Below are 14,757 nucleotides of genomic sequence, written 5' to 3'. Positions count from 1 at the left end.
GAAACGTATAAAGTAGAAACTGAGGAAATGACCTGCAAACCCCAGGGCCCAAAGAGCACCTTCTAAGAGTTTAGTGTATGTCCTTTTTGACTTGTTCCTATTTCCACATCAACTTATAAATGTGTGTGTGTGTGTGTGTGTGTGTGTGTGTCTGTGACTGAAACTATGAAAAAGACAAGAAGAATTTGCTTTTTTAAAACCAAACAAGGAAGAGCAACCCGCCATGGGGTGAAGCTGGAATCTGGCTCCACTGTTGGTGACATGTACAGTGTCTGAGCAAGACATAAGGATGGGATCTCAGAGAGACAGATGCCAAGAGAGAATCCGGGGTCCTTCCCGGGCTGGGAAGCAGCCTCCGGGGCTGGGTACCCTGTTCTCTGGCTCTGGACCAGCAAGTGAGGAGCAGTGAGCACAGAGGGGCTGTGCTTGCGTGCTTGCAACGCCAGCTAGGGAAGAAGGGGACCGAGGACCACCGGTAGGATCAGGGCTCCAAGCTCACCGCCGAGGCTTGGTCTGATGCCCGCAGGTCCAGCAGCCTTCCCCACGCTGAGGTGCAGATGCGGGAATGGTGGCCCGAGACCTTGCTGGGGGCTGGAGGACTATCTCACTACCTCAGGTAAAAGAGGTACTGCAGGCAAGGAATCAGGGCTGGACAGCAAGCAGTCCCACTTCAACCTAGAGACCACGGGAGTTTTCATCCCTCAGCCTCCTTTTCTGACTCAGAGTCACAAAGCTTCCAAGGTCCCAATCAGGGCCCAGCAAGAAAAGGTGTGAGGGTCACTAACCTAGAAAGCAGAGCTGGCCTTTTGAGCAGTTAGGAAATCCCTTTGCAAAATGTCATAAGATCCCATCCCCTGGTTCGTATATCTCACGTACGAGGGGAAGCTCACTACTTCAAGAAGCCCTAAAGAGAAGAACCACTGTGTATCTAAGAATCGTACTTTCACTGATACAGCTTCTGAGTATCAAAAGCTTCTGAGTATTTGTGAAAATTCTCGTTTTCAAATACCAGGCTTCAAAGTCAAATGCTAACATCCCCACTGTTCTTTCCTTCATTTCTCTAACGCAGCTTCAAGTTGTTGAGGTCACAGCCCCAGGAGCTCGATCTCCAGATTCAGCAACTAAGTTGTGATAACTCTGGTCATGATTTGGCAAATTTTAAAGCCAGGATTCCAGATGCTCCCGTAGCAGAAGTCAAATCAGATTGTGCTCCTTGAAGAAGCAAACTGTTTTGCACCAATACATATGTGTTCACGGATGAGAAGGAAAAGTCAGCCGTCCCCTCTCAACAGAAGCTACAGTCTGAAAGCAAAAACGGCCTTGGCTTCAGCCTGAAGGTGTGTTTGTCAGGTGCATTCTCGGTTCTGCTTTCCACGATCTAAAGCTTCATCCAGCAGCAAAGGTGCCGAAACTGAGTGAGGCCCTACCTTGCTCACCTGGCAACGGCTGGTTGATAGACTGTGGAAGAAATCCCAGAGGAGAGCTGTGGAATCTGACATAGCAGTGGCGCACTGGCTGGGCCAGGCCACCAGGCTGGGGTGACTGCAGAGCACCATGCCTGGACCAGTCAGGTCCTGCAATGCCACTGAGCAAAGAGCACACGGCTGATGTGCTTGTGCAGGAAAAAAACCCTCTCCCTGTGGCAGCATATATGTCTAAAGCCAGATCCATACGCAGAATACGGATGGACACAGTTCACACCCCCCCAGCGGTCATGGAATTTTCCTTGTAAAGGAAGGAAAACAGATCATCTTTAAGAAAAGAAGGGCTGCGTGGATCAAGAAACAGACAAAATGCTGGGAAACTGATTTTGAATCTGGCTATATTTTAGAGTCTCTAGCTGATAATCAGACACAGAATCGCCGAGAATTGCCAATCAGCTTGTTCAAATAAGACCTGTTTCTACATTAAAAAATATCCAGCCATTTATTTCCTATTTTTGCAAACATTTATTTATTAATGATATATCAAGTATCAAGCAGCAAGCTGGATGCTGAAATACAGCGGTGCAAAAGGTAAACACTATCCCTCCCTCGTGGAGTTTAAATTTATGGTCAGGAAGACAGACACTGAACAAGTAACATAATTCCAGTTGTGAAAGAGATTAACACAAGGGAGGAAGAAAACAAACTACCTATAATACGGTGGGGCTACTAGCAAGATACATTTCAGTTATTTGTAAACATACTGAGCTCTTGTTTCCGCATGTGTGTCAAGAACTTCCCTGGTGGCACAGTGGTTAAGAATCCACCTGCCAGTGCAGGGGACACGGGTTCGACCCCTGGTCCGGGAAGATCCCACATGCCACACCGATGAGCCACAACTACTGAGCCTGCGCTCTAGAGCCCGCAAGCTACAACTACTGGGCCCGTGTGCCACAACTACTGAAGCTCGCGCAGCTAGAGCCTGTGGTCCGCAATGAGAGAAGCCACCGCAATGAGAAGCCCGCACACCACAACGAAGAGTAGCTCCCGCTCGCCACAACTAGAGAAAGCGCATGCGCATCAACAAAGACCCAATGCAGCCAAAAATAAATAAACAAATAAATTTTAAAAAGAAAGAAAGCAACTCCAAACGTTTACAAAGAATACAGAGACACTCAGCTTGCCTGAATCTACGTTTGTTTCGAGGTTCTCATCAGACTCACCAAATCCTGGAAAACCAAGGTGTGAGGTCATCTTAGCATTTAGGGCTGTGCAGAGACGGACTTGTTGGCAGGATTTAATGACTGGCCAGGTTTTCACTCCTCAGATGCCCCACTCCACCCTGCCCACTGTGCCCTGCTGATCTTACAAAACACCCTTTCCATCATGTCATCCCCTAATTTGAAGATCCACAATGATCCCCTCTGGGAACAAGTTCAAACTCCTCTGACAAAGGGACTAGATGGGGAGATCAGAAGACAGAGCAGACACAGCACACATGGCCATCCCGAAGGCACCTCCCAGTCTCCTGGGGCATCCCAGGAAATAGAGGGGCCATGCCAGAGCCACGAGTTGACACTTCCCCCTCAGCCTCATCCCGGAGGGAAGGGCCTGGCCCTGCAGCTGGAGGGAGCAAGTTGGGCCAAATGTGCAGAAGAAGAGAAACCAAGAGCAGGTGTATTGGTTGAAAAATAAAATCAGGACCCAGAAAGGTTTTGGGTTTGTGTGGCCGATGAGATAAAACGACATTACCTTTGCAATAGAACATGCTGGATAGCCACGGGGGTGACAAGTGGGGTCCAGACCAGGGCAGGGTGAGGGTGGAAAGGAGACACGAGCAATGGAAAACCACTCAAAATTAAAGAATCGCCTTCATCCTGGAGACCAAAGAGCCCTGTGGATCGAACAGAACCAATCCAAGGAGCTTGGGGCCAACTCACGCATGTTCTGGGTGGGCCCCAGAATCAAAGGAATCACATCCAGGTGTGTCTGTGAAAAGAGTGCCCTGAGCCAGGTGAAGGAGGGCGGCTGGGAACCCAGCACCTGGACCCAGAGTTTAAGGCCAGGACAGACCAGGTGTGGAGTGGGGGGGTGGGGGCAGGGGAGGGCACGAGTGAGCTTGAAGGAGAGTCAAGATTTAACTGGGAGAGGACCTCCTGGAGAGGAAGCAGCCGGACTAGCCCGGGAGGTTCAGGGTGGACTCAGGAGGGACCTGAGGAGGGACATACATACTTCATGGGAGCTGAACAGGATGGAACACCAGGCTTTGCAAGACACAGAGGAATTCCCTGAAGCAAAGTCCGGGAAGGAGCCCAGTAGGAGCCGGGAGCCAGACAGGCCCCTATCAGATGGCTGAGGTCAGTTCCAGGAGGAGCTGGCGAGACCCCAAAGGCCAAATGAACACGCAGATGGGTGGGCTGGGGCCTGGCACCACAGTGAGATGGAACAAACACGTGCACCCATAAGCGTGTGTGCACTTGCGTGTGCATTTACACAGTGTTCCCTTCTGAATGGGAACAACGGAGGTGCAGGAACACCTGCAGGGCACATGTGGGGAAGCAAGGTGCAGGCACAGTTGGCTGGAGACGCTTCCTTTGACGGAGGCTGATTGCAACGGGTTCTGAGCTTTCCAAAGACTCACAAGCACCTGAGTCGTGTCAGATGGACCCTCGGCCTCCACTCATCTCCATCTCCACTCATCTCTTCAGGAAGAGTGGGTCATCCTGGACCCTCTTCTCTGTACTCAGGGCGGGGCCTTCTCTTAAACAGTCCACCCTGACAACAGCCCAAGCATCATCGGTGACCTCACCTTTCTTTCCCAGTCATTAGGAGGACTTAACTGTTGCTTTGCAAGAATGCCTTTACATGCTGAAGACCTTTTAAGTTGTTAGACGGCAGAATGGGTGCCCTCTGTGTCCATAGTCAGTGCTACGGGGTCTGCAGCACAAAGGCTAGAGATGGACGAGAAGAAGCCAAGCCCCGCCCCGGGAGGTGACCTCCTCTCCCCAGCTCCCCGGTCTTGAAGGGCTGAGATGTCAACGGGAGCTAATTTCATCAGAACGGCAGAGTCAGGTGGGGCTGGTTACTTCTCCGCTGGCATTTCACTGAAACTTTCAGAGGCTGCCTTGCAGCATAATCGCTCCCCTGAGTTTCTCCCTTGGTTTCCAGCTTGACCTTTCCCTGTTCCGAAGGGCCGTCAGTAGAAATGGATTCTGACAGCTCGGAAACAGCATGCAATTGTTTATAGCAAATTCGGGGCGGATGGGGTTTCATCCATCTTTATTTTCTGCTTTTTCCGATTAACCATGGCCCACGCTCTGTCGCAGCTTATGGAAACGAAGACTAATCGTCCCTTGTCTTTCCAGCTTCAAGCATCGGCCTCCCTTCTCCTAACGAGGGGACCAAATGATCTCACTCCTCTCTGGAAGCCTTTTTAAAACGCCTTGCTTCTCCTCGTGCCGAGGTTTATTCCCTTTATTGAAAGCTGATGGGGGTTGGGCACAGCTGAATCGCTGGCCTCACAAGGGGCTTATAGGGTAAGGAATGCCCCAGGGCTGACCAAATCTTAGTTCAAAAGAAAACTCAGAATCTGCTTCACCTGCCCTTCATCCAAATGCCACCATCTTCCTAAGGCACAGTGCGGTGCCACCTGCTCTGCGAAGCTACCTCTGACATTTTCTGAATTTCTATAACATTTCGTATCTTTACTGTATTACGTGGAAATTTTGATATCTAGATACTTGTAGAATGATTGATTTTATTCTTATTACACCCTGTATCTCCAACCTGACTGCAAATACCTTGAAGAGATAACTACGTCTTCCCTTCTCTGAAACCCCCTCAGTGACTGGCACATTACCTGGTCATAGTAGGTGCTCAATAAATCCTTAAGTACAGCATGAACAACTGTCTGTAGCTACAGCCGGCACACAAAGGGCAAGGATGGATCTTAACTCCAGGGAGTCAGATTAACACTGCTCTGAGGGACTATTCTGAGACCCCTCACCAAACCAGCAGAGGCCCAAACCATATCAGGAATGAGGTCCAAATGAAAGCTGGGAGGGATCTCTGAGATCACCAGATCACCTGTGGTCAAACTTCTTCTGCGCAGCAGAATGTTTTTTTTCCAAACTAAATCTTATATCAAGTCTCCATATATGAAACAGATTAGAATAATTATAAATTTAATAAGTAACTTTTTTATATTCAAATGTATAACTCAATCACTATTAGAACAGTGAAGCTATTTTGCTGTACAAGCAAATCTGAAGTTATGGTGACATTTCTAGTCTGAGGTCAATCTCAGCATCTAGCTTATTTCTTTTGGTCTTGGTTGTACAGTATGGAGATAATCCCAATTGATGCAGATAGGTAGGTGCCTACGGTAACCGTTTTTAAATGTCTCAGGACCCACTTCAATTAAATAGATGTGGCAGGTGAAGCTTAGCTGCACAGAATCGACTGACTGTGGCAACATGTTAATTAATGCAAAATTAATGTATTGACAATCACCAGCATGATAGCTATGAACACTACTGAGTTTGTACTTTTCCACAGTTTTAAAAACACTTTATATATGTATATAAGTGTGTAACATACACACATATAAATTATACCTCAAAATGTTAAACACAGAATTACCCCATATGACTGGCAATTCCATTCCTAGACATAATCCAAGAGACATGAAGGTTATACTCACACAAAAAGTCGTACATGAATGTTCACAGCAGCATTATTTACAATAGCCAAGATGTGAAAACAACCTAATTTCATCGACTGATGAATGGATAATAAAATGCAATATTCTTCAGCCATAAAGAGGAATGAAGTACTGATACATGCTATAAAACGGATGACCCTTGAAAACATTATGCAAAGTGAAAGAAGGGAGTCACAAAAGACCACATGGTGTATGATTCCAATTATATGAACTCCATAGAGGCAGAAAGTAGATTAGGGGTTGCCTAGGGTTGGGTGGGGGGAGCGGGAAGAATGGGGAGTGATTGCTAATGGCCACAGGGTTTCTTTTTAGGGTGATGAAAATGCTCTAAAATTAGAGAGTAGTGATGGTTGCACAACTTTGCGAATATACTAAAAACTGCCGAATAGTACACTTTAAATGAAGACTGTATGAATTATCTCAATCAAGCTGTTAAAGTGATACAGAAAATCTATATATGTGGGAAACTATATTCTGAGAAAAAAACAGAGTCAAAATGAATCAACTGTTTGTGGAATTCCTTAAAGCCCTCGCTGAGTTCCTTAGTGCTCTACTGAGATAATACGATTCTGAAAACTATGCACTTTCACCAGGGCCTCGTTTTCTCCCCCATCTCCTATGGGCATCTCCAGCTCAGCATCACCAACACTGCTGACAGACAACACGTCCGTCCCCTTTCTCCCTGCATCCTTGCAGGGCAAAAAGGGACCTCCTTACTGCACACATCAAGGTGGCATATTTGTTTGGAGTCTGGGACTTCGGCTTCCTTAACTTCCCATTTCCCTCACCTCTGGTGCAAGACACACTTGCAAACGACTCCCTTTTTATTAAAGGCTCATCCTGTTTTCTAGAGAGGAGAGAGCCTGGGAGCAACTTCAGGCCTCCAAGAAGCAAGAAGCAAGACAATACACCCTCTGAGGTGCTTCTGTCAGCGTCTGGGTAGGTAGTTTAATTTTTTAACAGCTCGTTTGGAGCCCTTTGAAAATATATTATTAGCACATTGGCCTCACCATATACCTAATTTAGCAACCATGGTTCTAATTACCAGGCTGTTCAGGAAGGGTTTCCAAAGTGAGTTTGCAGCCTGAGCGCTGTGCGGAAAACCACATGAATATTTACTTAGATGTTCCGTGGATTCAACTTATTGGATACTCTGGCGAAAGTCTAACCCAGAAGTCTGAGTAGCCCTTTATGCCAGGGCTTTGGTGTGATACCACGTGGTTATTATGGAAAATAATATATTCTTTTTTAATAGAAAAATATTTTATTGAGGTATAGTTGATTTACAATATTATATTAGTTTCAGGTGTACAACACAGAGCTTCAATATTTTTATAGATTATGCTCCATTTGAAGTTATTATAAAATATTGGCTATATTCCCTGTGCTGTACAATATATCCTGGTAACTTACTTATTTTATACGTGATAGTTTGTCTCTTAATTCCCCAGCCCTATCGTGCCCCTCTGTTTTCCCCTCTTTCCCATCAGTAACCACTAGTTTGTTCTCTGTACCTGGGAGTTTGTTTCTGTTTGGTTATATTCATTTGTTTGTTTTATTTTTAGGTTCCACATGTAAGTGACATCATAGAGCATTTGTCTTTCTCTGACTTACTTCACTCAGCACAATACCCCGCAGGTCCACCCATGTTGTTGCAAATGGCAAAATTTCATTGTCTTTTACGGCTGAGTAGTGTTCCATTGTACATATATGCTCACAAATAATATATTCTTAAAAACTTCCAAGGTGGGTGATATGCCATTTCCAACCAATGTTTTCACAAAGCAACAGACTAAAATCAATGCAATCAGCTGCCATTTTATTTTCCTAAGGATGCTCAGTGGCGTCATTCTTTAGGGCAGGATCCTTAAACTGGGGTCTCTGGACCTCTTAGGGGTTCTGTGCACCTTTAAAATCAGATGTAAAGTATGTGTGTGTGTGTGTGTGTGTGTGGGTGTCTGTGTGTCCATTTTCTCTCTTTTCTAAAAGAGAATCTATGAGATCCCAAGAGAAGATTAGAAACCACTGTTATCAGGCAAAGAATGATGCTACCGGGGGTAGCAGGGGTGACAGGGCAGAGTCCTAGATCCAGTTCTGTCTCTATTATGTGACTTTAAGCAAGATGTCACTGTCACCATTATCAGTGTCATCGGCACAGATACAAACATTCACAGTCCTAGGTATTGGGGATGCAGAGAAGAGTAAAGAAACGTAAGACTCGGTTCCTGTTCTGGGTGTCATGACCTAGTATGCAGACAGGGCAAACACAGCTCTGAAACTTGTAGACTTTGGTCAAGTACTCACAGGCCAGAGCTTGGAATGCAGGTGAGCTCTGAGCCGTGCCCCACTTGGCAGGGAGGCAAGGCTGAAGGGATCGTGGGGAACCAGAGCTCCACTGAGGGTGCGTGTAGAAGGTGAGTCTGTGGAGCCTTTGGCTCTGCTCAATGGGGGTCAAGCCCAGGTGGCTAGGGTTTCACTGGGTGGCAGGAATCTTGGAAAAAGCCGAGGGATGACAGTCAAAGCAACACCAAAGCAGAGATGAGGGCCTTCTCTGAAAATTGGGTAGATTCCTAAAGATTGCAGGAGAAATAATAACACTTTGATATATCGAAAGGAAAGTAGAGAAAAGTGAAACAGAAGGACTTTGTAAACCTTTACCAAGAGATGGGGGCATGAATCAAGATATGCAGGGCAGAGGAGAAGACTGCACATATACTCTGGGAAGGTCCAACACATGTGAAACTGCCCCTCTACCACCTGGAACAAAGCTCGCCTGAACTACCAACTGTTGTGCATTCGAACGTCCATCCACCATTTACTAACTACCCACGACAAGGTGCTGGGGGATCAAGAATGCATAGAGCTCAGTCCCTGCCTTCAAGGACAACCTGATGGGGAGACACCTTCAGAGAGATGATTAAAAAGGAGAGTGCACGGATGGATGTGTTGTGGGAGCAACGAGGAGACTCGGGGAAGGCTCCCAGGGTGCCAGTGCTGGGACGGACCTTGGCGACCACTCATCCAGGTGAGGAGACCACGCACGGCCCGGCTGCACAGGTCACGCGTTAGCAAAGCCCCAGTTATGTACCACACCACCTGGCTCATCTCCAAAGGCAAGAGCAACCTCTGCCCTTCTTTGCCACCAAAACGTATCAAGGTTAAGAAGGCGGTCTTCACTGTTTCTCTACAACGCAGAGCAGCCCCTCAAACCGATCCCTGCTCAGCCTGGGAGATTTTGTTCCTGGATTTCAACACGTGTCCTTTGAAACTGAAGCTCGTCAAGCGTCAGAACAGGCAAGGCGCACTCGGAGGCGGGACTGGGCCTATTACATTGGCGCCAAGATTTAATGCCTCGTAATCATCAAGAGCCCACTTTCCCAGGTTCATAAAAACCCAGCAGTCTGGCTTCTGCAGTTAGACTAATAAAAAGCACAATGGGCATAAAGGGACCCGAGGCCCGTCCACATGCCACCCGAGAAGCCTTGGTTATGTGGTCCTGGAACCCAGAAACACCCCTACTGCCCACCCTGCCAGAGGCCATAGAGAAGGTGTGGAAGAAGGCTGATGTCCATCCTGTACGCCTGAGACAGCGCCTCCAACAGCACCCAGGCTCTCGGAAAGGACATCAGACCAGACTGAAAGGCGGCAGGCCCTCGTCACCTGTTTCTCCATCATTCTGCGAACATTACATCCCAAGCACTCTAACGGCTTTATAGATATCTTTTTTTTTAACATCTTTATTGGAGTATAATTGCTTTACACTGGTGTGTTAGTTTCTGCAGTATAACAAAGTGAATCAGCTATACATTATACATATATCCCCATCTCCCCTCCCTCTTGCGCCTGCCTCCCACCCTCCCTCCCTATCCCACCCCTCTAGTGGGACACAAAACACCGAGCTGATCTCCCTATGCTATGCGGCTGCTTCCCACTAGCTATCTAGTTTACGTTTGGTAGTGTATATATCTCCATGCCACTCTCTCACTTCGTCTCAGCTTACCCTTCCCCCTCCGTGTCCTCAAGTCCATTCACTACGTTTTATAGACATCTTTGTGTTTAATTCTCACAACGCCCCTGTATGGTGAGTACTATTCTGACTCCCATTTCACAGCTGGAGAAACTGAGGTTCCAACATGGTATGTAACTTGCCCAAGGCCCCAGAGCCGGGAGGTGGTAGATAAGGAACAGGGCAACTTCCATACTGAACACTCTGAGGTGGCACTTTGCAAAGGAGAATCATTCTTGGATCTCTTCCAGAACTAGCAGCTCACAACATTATGGAGGAAGGAGTGGGCTGTCTTCCACAGGAGAGCTGGGAGGGATGGAGGGCTGCTCAGGGATCCCTCCTTCCCACGGGGCTGGCTGTCCTATCAGGGCCACCATCAAGCCCAGGCAGGAGCCACCTGCCCCGCAGCTGCCTATGACTCCACGGTGGCTGGCTCTAATTAGGGGAAACCAACAGGTTTCAAAGGAGTCTCTGGAGAGCCTCTGCAGGTCACAGGCCGCTTTAAACCCCCTCATGTACTTATCTGAGCAACAGGACATCTGCCCCCATGGTCCTTTCAAATTCTGATGAGTTCTCCAGACGTTTGTTTCAAAAGAAGTGAAGCTCTAACAGTTTCTGCTAGGTTTGAAAGAAAGCTCTTTTACTTCAAAGTGAAAGCTATTTTGCCAAAGAAATAAGGCAGCTTTACCCAACTAGGTTGTAACGGTGGGTTCAAAAAAGAAAATTAACTTTGGAACCTTGGACTGGGTGCAGGGGAAGCTTCACTCTTGGAACTCTAAGGCCCCATTCACATTAGAAATAACTGAGTTTTTCTCACAGACTAGGCTTTTTTTTTTTTGGCCATGCCACACAATGCACGTGGGGAATCTTAGTTCCCTGACCAGGGATTGAACCAGTGTCCCCTGCAGTGGAAGCGCTTAGTCCTAACCACTGGACCGCCAGGGAAGTCACCTCACAGACTAGGCTTAATGTGTTTAATCATTAGATCAGGTCTTCAGGTGGCTGGAGCCTCGTGGAGATCCCGTATCGTGGGCACCTGTTGTGGGAGCCCTCTGGTACAGGTGAGGGCCTCATCACAGGGGGCGTGGAGAGGCCGGGGGCTGGGGGGCTCTTCTTCCAGGCTCCACTGTCAGCCCCATCTTGGACACAGCTTTGCTCTGTGCCCTGATTTTTCCCCCCCCACCAAAAAAAATTTTTTATTGTGGTAATATATATATAACAAGATTTACCATTTGAACTATTTTTTAGTGTACAATTTAGTGGTGTTAAATGCATTCACACTGTTGTACAACCATGACTACCCTCCAACTTAAACTCTGCACTCATTAAACACTCACTCTCTTTCCCCCCTCCCCCCCGGAGACCACCATTCTCCGTTGTGTCTCTGTGGATTTGCCTCTTCCAGGTACTTCATCTAAGTGGAATCATACAGTATTTGTCCTTTTTCACTGAGCATAATAATTCATCCGTTGCATGTGCCAGAATTTCCTTCCTTTGAATAGGAGTACAGACCACATTTTGTTGAGTTTCGTCCATTGACGGACACTTGGGTTGCTTCCAAATTTTGGCTATTGTGAATAATGCTGCTATGAACATGGGTGGGCAAATATCTGTTCCAGTTCTGTGCCTGGATTTTTTGGGTGTGTTGTTTTGAACTCTGAAGGGCAAACTGGCATCAGTCCCATCAGATGCCCCAGGGGTTGCCCCCTGGGTGGCCCGGAGGCGCCTCAGGTGTGAAAAGAAAGGAGGCGGTCCTGGGAGCTGCCCACACAGAGGTGTCACCCAGAAGGCTGCCAGCCTAGCTCTGGTGTTTATGGGAGCCGGCCTGTTGTTTTTAAGCATGGGAATGAATGGAAGGGCACAAGCCCCTGCGTGCCCGTCTCCTTCCCCACCTCAAACACACCCTTCCCTCCATGGAGGCAAAGCTGCCTACTGAGCCCCCCAGGGCACACGTGGGCAGCTGGAGCCCTGGTGTGGAGCAGCCCCTTCCCCCCTTCCGTCTCTCTCGCCCCCTCTGCAGACGGAGACCCCTCCTTGCTCCCGTGGCATCCTGGACATGGCTCTGTCATCGCAGCCCTGAGCCGTCCTGGTGGATTTTCCTGTCCGGCTCTCCTAGGTGACTCAGGGCTCCCTAAGTCCAGGACTGACTCATAGTAGGTGCATAATAAATACCTGTTGAATGTTGGAACAAGCCAAAATAAACAGCTCCTCAAAACCCCCAAAACAGCCCCAAATGAACACTACACGAATTATAACCGACAGCATCTACCCAATGTGAGTTGCCTAAGGATGGCACCTTGCTAGCCTTCTAAAGTGTATTTTGAATGAGCTAATACAACTGCAAAAAAAAAAAAAGAGACATCTGGTAAATAACACAGACCCTGAACTTCCAAACAACTTCTTGAAAAAACTGGCCTGCAGCTGGACCATCCGGAGCCCGAGGATTCTCAGTGGGGGCGGTAGGGGCCGTCCCAGGCTCTGTCTGTTCTGCAGCCCCTTTTCCAGACATGTGAGGGGAAAGATCCAGGAAGTCTCCCAAAGAAGGCTGGAAAGTTTTTGTTTTTTAAGTGGAAAAAAAAAAATAGATGTGGAATTGAAATTACCATTAAGCAAACATAAAAATATGAAAGCACGCTCCCAGGAGATTAGGGAAAATAATTTCCGCTGGTAGTGATCTTGAGATTAGTTTTGTCGAGTGAATCAAGCACCAGGCAGTGAGCAAGGGAATCTGGCTTCTATTTCTAGCTTCCCGCGCCCTGGTTCAGTCATTCAGAAATAACTTCTACTCCTTGCTTTTTCTACTTTAAAACAAGGGAAATGCCACCCTTCCTCCTCTGTCAGCAAAGAAATTGTGCTCCACACAGAACGCGCAGGATGCCCGGACTTCTGACACCACGGAGAGAATTCAATAAGCTCCCAGAAAAGCAGCCACCGACAGACATGTGCAGGATGCGATTTAACGACAAGAGGGGGTGTTCGTAATGTATTACTGAGTGAAAAAAGGAAACTTGCAAAAGTGGTATGTGCAGTTTGTTCTCTAGTATTAAGAAAGAGAGAGAGAATATATATCCACACCGTAACCGATGTTAACTGACAGATTCTAACGCACCCATATCCACGCATGCCCTTCACCACCACATGAACTGGTCATTTCTGGGTTTACGGGTAATTTAAATTTGTTTTTTTCTAAATGCTTCACAAAGGTATTCCTTTTTGTTATCAGGGGAAAAATACATAGTTTTTAAGAAAAATGTATTCATGTTATACACAGAGACATAAATATGTATGTGTGTGTATGCGCACTGTGTATTCTGGGTGGTAGTAAAGAATCGACTGGCACCATTATTGAAGAAAATAGGTGGACGGGCAAGAAATAAAAGGTTGATAAGAAACGCCTTTGGATTAAGTGATTTCTTGACCAGCTGCTTGCACACACATCAAAAAATCCCTAGAATTGCTTCTTTCCAGCAGACAGGAAATCACTCATTTCCCCTGAAATGTGAACTTTCAGGCACCAGGTCTGATGAGGAATCATTGCATTCAAACCAACCTTCCCTTTCCTTTTGTAAATCACCTCTAATGAGAGCTTGCTTCTAGATAGGCGGGGAATAAAGAGCAAAATCTTTAGAGTGATGTACATCCATGGTCAAAGCAGTATTAGTCACAATAGCCAAAAGGTGGAAACAACCCAAGTGTCCATGAACGGAAGAATGGATAAACAAAATGTGGTATATATATATATATATATATATATACACACAATGGAATATTATCCAGCCTTAAAAAGGAAGGAAACTCTTGACACGTGCTACAAATAGATGAACCTTAAGGATTTTATGCTAAGTGAAATAAGCCAGTTATGAAAGGACAAATACTACATGATTCCACTTATATGGGGCACCTAGAGTAGTCAAATTCATAAAGACACAAAGTAGAATGGTGGTGTCCAGGAGCTGGGGAGAGGGAGTAGTAGGGAGTTGTTTAATGGGTATAGATTGACAGTTTTGCAAAATGAAAAGAGTTCTGGAGATTAACTGCAAAACAATGTGAATGTTTAACACTACTGAACTGTACACTTAAAAATGGATAAGAGGGTAAATTTATGGTGGGTTTACACTCTACCCGGTTTGGTTTATGAATGCAGGGAGCAATTTCTGGCACGCAGAAATCCCTCTTTTCCTGGGTGGAAGAAAGATAGAACCCGACCCTAGGAGTAAGTGCACCAAAATGTTAGCAGTGATGGGATTACACATGGTTGTACTGGTTACTTTTTAACTGTCATTCTTTTCTTTTTTTTTTGGTTGGTTTGGGTCGGCTGCGTGCGGGCTTTTTCTAGTTGCGGCGAGCGGGGGCTACTCTTCGTTATGGTGAGTGGGCTTCTCACTGCAGTGGCTTCTCTTGTAGAGCATGGGCTCTAGCGGCGCGGGCTTCAGTAGTTGGGGCGCATGGGCTTAGTTGCTCCATGGCATGTGGGATCTTCCTGGACCAGGGCTCGAACCCGTGTCCCCTGCATTGGCAGGCAGGTTCTTAACCACTGCACCACCAAGGAAACCTTTTTTGCGGTACGCGGGCCTCTCACTGTTGTGGCCTCTCCCGTTGCAGAG

General features: G+C 47.0%; 1 protein-coding gene across 1 annotated transcript in view; it reads right to left on the bottom strand.

Annotated features, from left to right (window-relative positions):
• The window catches only part of CABLES1 (Cdk5 and Abl enzyme substrate 1), a 105,767-nt gene that overhangs the window by 70,364 nt on the left and 20,646 nt on the right, over nt 1-14,757 (bottom strand). The gene's annotated exons all lie outside the window — the stretch shown is intronic.

The sequence above is a fragment of the Aethalodelphis obliquidens genome, unplaced genomic scaffold, assembly GCF_003676395.1.
Source record: "Aethalodelphis obliquidens isolate GAN/ISIS:26980383/991018 unplaced genomic scaffold, ASM367639v1 scaffold32, whole genome shotgun sequence".
NCBI lineage: Eukaryota > Metazoa > Chordata > Mammalia > Artiodactyla > Delphinidae > Aethalodelphis > Aethalodelphis obliquidens.
The sequence above is the reverse complement of the archived record's forward strand: the minus strand, read 5'-3'. Positions and strand labels throughout refer to the sequence as shown.